This window comes from Sus scrofa, chromosome 13 (assembly GCF_054392235.1).
Source record: "Sus scrofa isolate SSC_HxYL_T2T_F1_AM1 chromosome 13, Sscrofa_HxYL_maternal_Yorkshire_Landrace_v2.0, whole genome shotgun sequence".
In the NCBI taxonomy this organism is placed as follows: Eukaryota; Metazoa; Chordata; class Mammalia; order Artiodactyla; family Suidae; genus Sus; species Sus scrofa.
Window position 1 is genome coordinate 159,283,018 of NC_139395.1, and position 11,989 is coordinate 159,295,006.

General features: G+C 40.7%; 1 pseudogene across 1 annotated transcript; it reads right to left on the bottom strand.

Moving 5' to 3' along the window:
* Window positions 1-6,213: 6,213 nt before the first annotated feature.
* Window positions 6,214-7,482, bottom strand: LOC106505799 (actin, cytoplasmic 2; annotated as a pseudogene). The gene has a single exon (XR_014824822.1). The product of XR_014824822.1 is annotated as an actin, cytoplasmic 2 (transcript).
* Window positions 7,483-11,989: the final 4,507 nt, after the last annotated feature.

Genomic DNA, 11,989 nt, shown 5'->3' on the forward strand with positions numbered 1-11,989 from the left:
GGTAGGATAGAGACCAACTTAGATAGGGAGCTGTCCCTAAGCCCCTGGACAATCCATACATCCCTGAAACTTTTTATCTCATGGAGACCCGTGACTCCCTATGAATAACATCATGTAAAATAATTAGGACTGTATCTATCTTGTTTACTATTATATCCTCAGTGCCTGAAATATAGTAGTGCTCAAAACTATGTGTTAAATGGAAAAATAATAATTGAATGGTTACATGTAAGGCCTTTTGTTATGTAGGAAACACGGGTGGTATCCAAAGCTACTGATTAATAAAGAAAGTTGACATTTGCCCCCAAATGGCATTCTATCCACCTTTCACATTGCCTGTATCCCACCACTAGAGAGTGTCTGTTTCTAAACGGTAAATATTTTTCTACTAGCAAAGGCATATTAGGTCCTTGGCAATCATTTGAAACCTAGAGAGACTTTTGCTATCAAATCCCTTTCTTTCCAGACTACTAGCAGAGGCATGGCTGTGGATAAGGCTGAAAAAGAAAGGAGGAAATAGGCCTATGATTCTATGATTCCAAGAAGAATCAGAGACAGACACTCTGCCTGTACCTTTCTTTTGTTATTAAGTAAAGTAGGACCCCAAGCTATAGTTGGTTTTGAGAGAATATAATGACTTAGAGGTCATGTATTGGCCTTCAAGAGGGAAAGTTTAAGGCATAACCCTGAACTGTTCCACTGCAGAGGGACCTCAAGGCATGCAGGTTTGAGCTAAAAAGAGCTTCTGCCAAGAGCAGCTGTCACAGTAGCAGAAAGCAGCCACAGGCAGTTTACTGCAAACTAGAGAAAATTAGAGATGATTGATCAACTGCAATTCTCCTCCCCAATAAAAATGATATCAATTACCTGCTGAATAAGTTAGTGAGGCCAGGGAAGGAAAATCATTTGTGTAATGGTTTCTTTGCAACTCTACTCATATTCCAATATCTTTAGTGGGTGGCAAGAAACAGGCAGAGGCTACAAATGCCTAAGGCAGAGGTTGCTAACTGTTTACCAACTTCTCATTTTCTACTTATCCTTGGTCAATAGACAGACTAAATTTCTTAGCCTCTCTTGCATTAGTTCTCACAAACAGAATATGAACAGTGCCAGTTCAGGATCAAGCATTATAACAAGTTAATGTGTTTCTCCTTACTCTCTCCCCTATCTACATTCAGCCAATGGAAGATGACAAAGGCATAGAAGATGGCAGAGCTTCCTCTATGAAGAAGTCTTGGTTCCTTAATTACTATATGGAGAAAGTCAGGTGCCAGCAAGGAATGCAAACCTTGGACTGATGAACAAGTAAGAAATAAGTGTTCCCTATATGGAGCCATTATTCAGTTTGGGTATATTTATTAAAACAGCACAGCTCATTTAACTCATACCTACCTCAAAACACTTCCCCTACACTTTTGATAAGGGATAACTGAGCAAAGTTTAGGAAGAAGACAGGATCTTTTGGCAAGGAAGGCCCAGGCTCTATGATTATGTTTAATAGTATAGTACATGCTATAGAAGGGAGCATCAACAAGAGACATTGTCTAAAGCAACATTCCCCCAATCCCAAGAGTGACATAAAGGCCCCTTGCTGGTGTCATTAGGTTGCTGTGTGTATTAATGAAGGAAACACTCAGGATAAGGTAAGAACATATAATGCAGGTGTGTGTGTGAAATGTATGAAAGCATAATTTCTCAAAGAAAAGCTGAAAAACTGTGTCTAAATCTACAAACCTGAGATTCATACCCAAAAGTTTAAATGGAAAGAAAATCAAGGGGCGTTTTAACAGAGTCAGGCTAAACCTTCCTGCCGACCTTGTTACCTCTTGCTCCTTGGTTATATGGTAGACAAGAAGAGAATATTACACCAGAAACATACATTGTTAGCTACCTGTCAACTTCCAGCCCATCCATGTACATTAGGTAGGGTACCAAATTCCTTTAAATATCCAAAAGAATAAAATTCTAATTGTAAAATCCAGCAGGTAATGTGCCTTAGAGTTGTGGAATATGGTGTAAAGGGCTTGGCTTCTAGGAATTAGTAAAGTTATCACAATAAAATCATCGTAACATCTAAGGAGTTGTTCCCAATTAGCAATTCCAAGAATCATAATAATTCCTCCAAAGCATGAATAGAGATGGGGAATAATTAGCTATTTTCAGAATTTCAGAGAGCCCTAATACAATCCACATATTTATCAAAGATCATGCTGCACTACTGAATATTTAAAACATTTATGTTCATTGATTTGACTTGTCATCTAGCATGATAGCGATTCTTACCTTGTATTGATAAGATGTTGATAAAATTCAGACTAACCATTTCAGATGTTTTAAATTAAAATATACTAGAAAAACATTCATTATTGTTAGACTAAACCTTTTACAATATGGTGCTATTAGTAAAATAATAATTTAAAAAGGGGGCCTTTTGTTGGGGAAAAGGCAAACCAGAGTCAAAGGGCAGGGTAGGATTGAGGCATTCACCCTTCATTTTTATTTTTTTATTTTTTTAATTTATTTTTTATTTTTATTTTTTGCCATTTTCTTGGGCAGCTCCCGCGGCATATGGAGGGGTCCAACTGGAGCTGTAGCCACTGGCCTACGCCAGAGCCACAGCCACGTGGGATCCGAGCCGCGTCTGCGACCTACACCACAGCTCATGGCAACACTGGATCCTTAACCCACTGAGCAAGGCCAGGGATAGAACCCGCAACCTCATGGTTCCTAGTCGGATTCCTTAACCACTGAGCCACGACGGGAACTCCCCCACTCTTCATTTTTAGATCCAAAGGAAATAAATGAATGTCCTCGGCAGAGACTACTCTGAACACCTCATTGTATTCATCTCTGAAATGGAGGTAATAGCTCCCTTGACATCTGTCTTTTTTGTAGGTATTCTAAGAAATTGGTAAGAAAGCCTATATAAACTGTAGCTATCAGGAGGTAAGGAGGAAGGGTGGTAGGGAGAGAGAAAGAAAACATGTATGTACACTTATGTAACAAAAAAAGGCAGACAGAATTATTATTGCTGTGCTCCTCTTCCTCTTCTGTTGGAAATAAATGAGAACAAACAGGCTTTTATTCTGTGTGTGCTACATAGCATCCCTTAAGTTTGGTAGAGATTCAAGGGCAGGTAGGGGAGTGGGAAAGCTTTATCATGAAAAAAAGGGGAAGACTTGGGGTGTTCTTTGATGGAAGGCTGCTGGAACAGGGAAGCTGGAAGCAGACCAACTGGAAGCAGGGTATCCTATGGGATTGGTCTGGGGAACATATTTGGCTTTCTCTCTCATTGATCCTAAATTGAAAGCAGGAGTTGGTGGGACAAAAATTAGGGAAGTTGGCAGTCATTGGCCAAGTCCCAAATTTTCTGGATTGGTTGCTACAGAGATTGAGGTTTGGCTTCCTGCACTGGTTGCTGCAGAAGTTGCAGAGCAGAATTGTATTATCATATGTGATCTGGCCATTTTCCATTTGTATATTATCTCTTGGCCCTCTCTTCCCGACATACACCCGTACTGAGACCCGATTTTAGGTCAGAGATTTCACTTGTTTCTTCTCTTTCCACCTTCTGTTTCTACTTCCTCCCTGCTTTATGCCACCAGTGCAATTCCCCAAGCTGGCTAGCCCTAAACCTTGACCTGACTGAGCAAACACCATCCTCATATGAGGGCAGATTAGGCTTCATTGTAAGTCATTAGGTTTTCTTGGCTAATGCTTGCTGCACATAGTTTTACTTTTCTGTATACTCCTGCTAGACTCAGAATTTGTGCCACATTATTAAACACTTGATTATAAAATGATTTTAATTGATTTTCATTAATTTGTCCATGTTAGTCTTATCTCCCTAACCAGATTATAAATTTGAAAGCTGGTATCATACCTTATACTTCCTCTTACATTTCACAATACTTTGCACTGCTGAGTCCATGTAGTAAATTCTCAGTAGATAATTGCTAATTGAATATTTTCTATACACACTATTCAGCTGAAGGAATAAAAGGGAATTGATTCATAATTTTATCCATCACCATTCTATATGCTCATTTTGGTATTCTTACAACTGGAAGATTTTGCGCACTAAAGTTTTGGGACCCAGAAGAAGGGTTTCTCTCACATCAAGTAAAAAGAAAAAAAATACCCTAGTGATTTTTTTTTTCAACTTATGAGCCCTGTATAGCAGTGAACCTTCTAAACAATTCATGAGGTACATATTGGGTTTTTCAATGAGAGGGATATGGGGGTCCTAGAGGTCAGAAGGAAATAAAAGAAAAGTCAAATGGCTTCCTGAATGTGCGGCAGGAGAAATGGAAATTCAAGTGAAGAGCTGAATGAGGATGGACATTTTGCTCGTGAGAATTCTCTACATAGTTCTGAGAGGACTTCAAATAAATTCTGAATAGCAGCTAGACTGAATCAAAAAAAGAAGTTGTAAATATCTTTTCATCCAAAACAAGGGCATATATGCTACATATTTGCTGTGTGGACAATCCAGCTATATGTGTATGCATGAGAAATCTATTTACTGGTGCAGCTCTTTCCAGCTGGGGGAGAACCAGGGGTGAGTGTGCTGGAGTGACTCATACCAGCTTATGAGAGCCAACTGTTCAATTTTCAGAAATTTTGCTGCCCAGTTGTTAAATCATTGATGGCTTGAAATCAGCCATGTTGGAAACACACCATGGAAATTAGCAAATTACAAATCAGGGCTTTTCTCTTCTGAGCACACTAGTGGCAGAAGAGAAGGATCATCCATCTTCCTTTCCAGGGAGCAGCATCAAGGAAGGGTGGGGGTGATCTGACAAATCCTGCATTTTCTAACTTCCATAAAGAGTACCCTAGAGTCAGAAGTATACAATGTTAGAGTTGTATGAGAACTTACAGGTCCAGAAACGAGAACTGACTTGCCAAGATCACATAGCTGGCCTGATCGTGCAGGGAGGCTGAAGAAACGCCCTGTTTTCTAACCATCACCCATTACTTTCTGGAAATGCATATAGTGTCTGATTATTCAGGATGGTATCTTTTTCTCCCTCCTTACTCTCACATCAAGTAAAGCTCTTGCTGGTAAGGCCAGATCACTCTCTTGTGTCAGAGACTAGCTCATAAAATGCTATTAAGTGAATTACTGATGACCTAATTCCCAGCTGCAGGACACATTCCATTAGAGGCAGGCTGGCTGCCAAGTAGTGTCAGCAGTGACTGGATGGCAGGAGTGATTGAAACCATCCTGCCTTGGATGGCTGGGCCTTGGAGAGTACAGTTCCTGATGGGGAGGAGGTGCTCCTTTTCCCCAATATCAGTCCTAGGTCTTTTTCTGGGAACTGAATTCATCAGCTTCAAAGAGAATTTCCTTAAATACCAGGGATTACCATCACAGAAGCAACTAAGGTAGTACTTCCCCTATCATAAATATCTAGAATGGTCAGCAGATTTAACCATCGTCATCCATAGCACCAACTTGCAAATGTTGCTGTACCATTCACATCATTACTTCTTTATCGCTTATCTTTACTATCAGGCTACTTTCCTACTTCTGTATGTTTCATTTTCTCAAAGCACAGTAAGTTCTTAGCTGGTGATAGGGTAGGGAAAAGTAGAAGTAATATGGTCTGTTTTTTTATTTTATTTTATTTTTTTCAGTTTACTGCAGCACTTTACTTCCTCACAATGACAAGCTGCTGGGGCCTAATGTTCTCACATGACAGTAGAAAAACAAAACCTGTTGTCATCTCTTAAAGAATTGAGAATTGCATGCAAAAACCTTACATAAATTAGAAGGGTGAATAAATTTACAGGTGTGAATCCATACTGTTTTCCAACTCAAGGCAAGTAACAACCCACAGTGTTCTGGCGGGAAAACATTGGGTAAGAAAGGAAAGTGGGTTCTAAGACTTAGACCTTCCCAACCCCATCCAACCAGCATGACAGAAATGACACCTGGTTCAGGACTCTGGCCAGCCTCCAGAGAAACACTGGAATAGGAGGTGGGAAGCATTAATACCCTGCACAGATCGGAAAGACTCAGTTTCGGATTCTCAACCAGCCAATGGAGTTCTCTGTCATAAACATGTTCTTACCTCAGCCACAAGGTGACAGAGCTATATGTTTAAATCAAAGATATGCACAGGGTATTAAATACATACCAAAGGAAGAGTTAACTAGCATACAAGGTCAAAATCAGCAATAAGGTTCTACAATCCAGTGCTGATATCAGATATAAGTTTCAAGGACAAATTTCTTTTCAAGGGCTTATTCTAGTTTCAGGAGGATGGCACAAGGTATGTACATTTGCCAGGGCTAATTTATACTTTTGGATTAACCCATGCAGTGACTGTTAGGCATCTGCTCAGCTTGCAGTCCTTTTAGAAGTATTTGTGGTGGATGATGGACTGGCCTGAATTGTCCCACTCCTGCTGGCTGATCACATCTGCTGGAAGGCAGATAGTGAGGCCAGGGTGGAACCCCCGATCCACGCAGAGTACATGCACTAGGGAGGAGCCATGATCTTGATCTTCATCATGGTGGGGACCAGAGCTGTGATCTCCTGCGTCCTTTTGGGGATGCCAGGGTACATGGTGGTCCCACCAGACAGCACTGTGTTGGCATACAGGCCCTTCTTGATGTCGCTGTCACACTTCATGATGGAGTTGAAGGTGGTCTTGTGGATGCCACAGAACTCCATACCCAGGAAAGAGGACTGGAAGAGCATGTCTGGACACCTGAACCACTTGTTGCTTATGGTGATCACCTGGTCTTCGGGAAGCCTGTAGCTTTTCTCCATGGAGGAGGAGGACATGGTGGTGGCTATCTCCTGCTTGAAGTCCAGGGTGACACAGCAGAGTTTCTCCTTGATGTCACCCATGATCTCCCACTCCTCTGTGGTGGTGAACCTTCAGCCCCGGTCCATGAGGATCTTTATGAAGTAGTGGGTCAGGACTCGGCCAGCCAGGTCCATATGCAGGATAGCCTGAGACAGGCCATACCCTTCGTAGATGGGCACCATGTGGGTAACCCTGTCCCCAGAGTCCATGACAGTGCAAGTGCAGCCAGAGGTGTACAGGGACAGCAATGGCCTGGATGGCCACACATATGGCTGGAGTGTTGAAAATCTCCAACATGAACTGAGTTATCGTCTCACAGTTGTCCTTGGAGTTCAGGGGGCCTTTGTCGTTAGCACAAGGTGCTCCTCAGGGGCCACACGCAGCTCATTGTAGGTGTGGTGCCAGATCTTCTCCATGTCATCCCAGTTGGTGACAATGCTGGGCTCAGTGGAGTACTTGAGGGTCAGGATGCCATGATTGTTCTGGGCCTTGTCATGCACATAGCTGTCCTTCTGCCCCATGCCCCATGATGCCCTGGTTTCGGGGATGCCCAGTGATGGATGGGAACACAGCCCCAGGGGCGTCACCCCAGCAAAGCCAGCGTTGCACATGCCAGAGTCACTGTCGATGATGAGAGTGTAGCGATTTCTTCTTCCATTGTGATCCAGAGGAGACGACAGATGCTGAGGGACACCGAGGAGTAGGAGTGAGCGGAGGAGCAGCAGAAGACATGGAGCACAGGCCAGCTGATGGGAGTGAGCAATGCTATCTATTTTTAACTTACCTTAGTACTCCACAAATAAGAATTGGATAATTTTTATTTAAAATTTAAAAAAATTTTTGGAGTTCCTGTCATGGTGCAGCGGAAACAAATCCGACTAGGAGCCATGAAGTTACGGGTTCGATCTCTGGCCTCGCTCAGCGGGTTAAGGATCCAGTGTGGCCATGAGCTGTGGTGTAGGTCACATACGCAGCTTGGATCCTGCATTGCTGTGGGTGTGGCATAGGCTGGCAGCTACAGCTCCGATTAGACCCCTAGCCTGGGAACCTCCATATGCTGCAGGTATGGCCCTAAAAAGTAAAATAAATAAGTAAATAAAAATAAAAAATTTTTAAATTTTTAATTGAAGTATATTTTACTTAAAATGTTATATTAGTTTCTAGGTATATAGCAAAGTGATCTATATAGATTCATATAGATATTCCCGTATAGGTTATTATAACATTCTGAATATAGTTCCCTACTATGCAGTGTGTCTCTATTTACATATTTTGTATATAATAGTATGTATCTGTTAATCCTAAACACCTAATTTATCCCTCCCTCCACCTTTCCACTTTGGTAACTATAACTTTGTCTTCTATGTCTGTGAGTCTATTTCTGTTTTGTATCACTTTGTTTTTATATTCCACATATAGGTGATAATCAAATGATATTTGTCTTTCTCTGTCTGACTTTCTTCACTTAGTATGATAATCTCTAGGTCCATTCATGTTGGTGCAAATGACAATGCTTCATTCTTTTTATGGCTGAGTAATATTCTGTTTTATATTTTATATATACATGTATATACATATATATACACACATAGACATATACATATATCACATCTCCTTTATCCATTCATCTGTTGATGGACATTTAGGTTCCTTCCATGTCTTGGCTATTGTAAATAGTGCTGCAATGAACACTGGGATGCTTGTATCTTTTTGAATTAGCTTTTTCTCTGGATATATGCCTAAGGATAGGATTGGTGATCATATGATAACTCTGTTTTTAGTTTTTTGAAGAACTTACATATTGTTCTCCATTGCGGCGGCACCAACTTACATGCAAGAGTTGGGTAAGTATTTGTGGGGGAAAACCATATCATAAGTTGAAATTAGGTATGTCCCATGTGAGTTATTTTATAGCTGATAGTTATTCCTCTCAGAGTTGGCATAAAGATTAAAGAAGATCAAGCATTTTGTAAGCTCTAAAGCAACACAATAATAGTAAAAAAAAATGTTAGAGATTAAAGGAAAAATGGGAAAGTATTTAAATTTCAAATGAACTTTGGATTCAGGTAGTCTTACCAGGTTTTGGAAATGATGTAGCAGAAATAACACTGCACCAGGAGTCAGGAAGCCTTGCTGCTAATGTTGGCTTCATATCTAATCAACTCTGGTATTAGATAAGTCACTCATCTCCTCCTGACTCCCACTTTCTCATCTGTGAAAGGGAAAAATATACTGGATGATCACCAGATCCTTTTTAGCTCTGAAATTTCTATCTTTAAATCAAGATGAGAGTAAACTGGAAAATTTATTCATTCACTTTTCATATCCTAAGCTATTCATTAAGTGTTTAAGACATCCATCCTAGTTTAATTTTTTACCCTTAATTTTCTACTTCTCCACCTTTTCCCCCTCTCTATTTTCTATTATTTATGACTCACTTTTTCCTTTATAATTTTTATTTTGTCTCCACTACCTTGGTTTCCAGCTTTTGTGGTGTCAAGGGGACACTCCTTAAATTACCAAACTCCTTTTTAGGAATTGTCATGCCACATTGACCATAACTACCAAAATGTATGGTATAAGTGCATTTGACTGTGTTTGGATGAATGAGGTGCCCACGTGTCTGTGGGTGTCTACTTGAGGTTAAGAAGCCAGAGGGTTTTTTTTTTTTTTTTTTTTTTTTGTCAATTATCCAGAAACTTGGCAGTGTCCTTAAAGGAAATAAACTAGGAGTCCAAAGAGTCTGTGGTAAACCATGTGACTGAGAATGAAAAAATAAAAAGAATGAAAAGAGTAGACTCCTGGCATTCTGTGCTTTTACTTTTTTTTTTTTTTTAGTCTAAAAATTGCTAATATTCTGCTATATTGCCAAAACTTAGGGAAATGTTTTTATTATAGGTATGTTCTTAATCAACTAAGAGTAGGACCTAGAAAACAAAACCCTTCATAACCAATATCTCAGTGACACAGAAGCTATGACTGGTTTGAGCACATCTGGCTTTTTTTTTTCCTTTCTAAGAAATAACTGCCTTCCTTTAGTCCCACTACCTCTTGATATCTTCCATCCGAAGGCTTATAGTCACAAATTACAGCCTTTGGCTTCCATGTCCTTTAACGTATTTCTAAACTTTTCCTAATTTTAGGATAAAAACTAGAAGGCTTATGACTGAACAGCATGCACTAAACTCAGACTGTAAGTGACAGGGATGTCAAAAATTTCTCCAGCATTTATGATGCTATTACTTATCTCCTCATTCCTATGTACCATGACGCTGAGAAGGAGCTCCAACTGGCATAAATTCCTTCTTTATTTTAGTCCTATCTCAACTAGACAAGTTTGTTAATCCCCTTCACACCCTTATAGCTTTTACTCACCCTGAACCCATACTCTTTCTAAAGCATTCTTTCACACAATTCTAGCCTCTGGGTCTATTTTAAAATGAAACTATTAACCCTTTTGATCCTCTAATACCAAAATATTGTGGCTTAGTGAGTGGCAAAAATGGAATAGAGGCCAAGCCAGCACCAATACAAAGTCCCTCATAAATCCCAGCAATCAAAATAATGTCAGAGTTCCCATTGTGGTGCAGTGGAAAGAATCTGACTAGGAACCATGAGGTTGCAGGTTCGATCCCTGGCCTTGTTCAGTGGGTTAAGGATCTGGTGTTGCCATGGGCTGTGGTGTGGGTGGCAGACTCGACTAGGATCTGGCGTTGCTGTGACTCTAGCATAGGCCAGCAGCAACAGCTCCAATTAGACCCCTAGCCTGGGAACCTCCATATGCCGTTAGTGCGGCCCTAAAAAAAAAAAAAAAAAAAAATGTCATCAGAGAGAAACAAATGTGAAAAATTAGCTTGCATGCCACTTGACAGACAATTTTGCAGACCTGGCATTTTATATCAGGCAATTTGTAAAACTGCTTTTTCTATTCTATCCTTGCAGAAGTTTTCTCTGTACTTCCCTCTTCTTTGTCTGTTATAAAAGTCTAGACTTCAGAGTCATCTAATATAAACTGTTCTTTTCTTTCCTGTGTTATAATTCACACTCTCTGGACTCCCCTATGGTATTGATTACTTGCTGCCTGGCACTATTGGTTATTTGTAAGTGTATCTGCCAGCCTAACCAGAGTGTACACCCCTTGAAGGCAAAGACCATCTCACTCATTCTGCACACACTGGGTTCATAGTAGACCTCAGAAAGTGTTTTATTAAATTGAATTGTTTCCTCTTTTTAAAACTGGCAGGCACTCTGATGGCTTATAATGGCTTTGGCTTTTTTCAAACACTTCCTTTTTTGGTACAAACTCCACGTGACCCACAGTTATCTAGGGCAGTAAGTAATGTTTAAGTGATTATAGCAGAAAGCTGAGATTCCACCAGCGCTCTGGGAGTTGCAGTCAGAGATCAGCAGAGCCACCTATTTAATATTTTAAAGAAGCGGCACAGTCCTTTCATAGAGGTTTCTGCCATTGATCCCTTCTGGGGATTCATCACTCAGCCACATTTAACATTCAGTAGGTCAGACCTTTATTCAAGATGACATCATCTGAGCTTTGTGCAATTCAATCTTAGCATATATTCTGACCAGCCACCAGCTCCTCCTCCTCCCCCAACCTTTCACTAGGGATTCAGCCAATAAATAGCAGGTAATCTAGAGCCCAAAGCTTTTACTTAGTGACATTGTAGGGGGAAAGGTGGAGAGTGAAGGATATTGGTGTGGGTCCTCCTACACCAGCAGTGAATATTTAAGCTTCAGACTGGACACTAGGCAAAGTGAAAAATCTCTCTTGCTTCATGGAAATGAAATTGAGCAGCACTATCAACCCTGAGCCCAGACAAGGAAAGGGGGTTCTCAATTGCCTGGGAAATTCTGTCCCTTACAACCTGAAATCAGACATGAGTCTTTAGAAGATATTTCTCATGCATGAAATAAACACCCCTCTGCCCCCTGCTGCCTTCTCTTTGATTTTCTGCATGAGGGATTTTTCTTTTCCCTGTCTGCATCCTTGAACACCCACAGGCTCACCTCCACTATCCTCCTTACTCAGGTTTCCTCTCTTTTATTTTTAAGTTCCCTTCCCCCCACCTTCCCACATTTAAATACAAAAGCTCAGGTTTCCCTCCAGCACAGGAGCTGCCACTAATATCTCCAAGGAAACCAGGAGG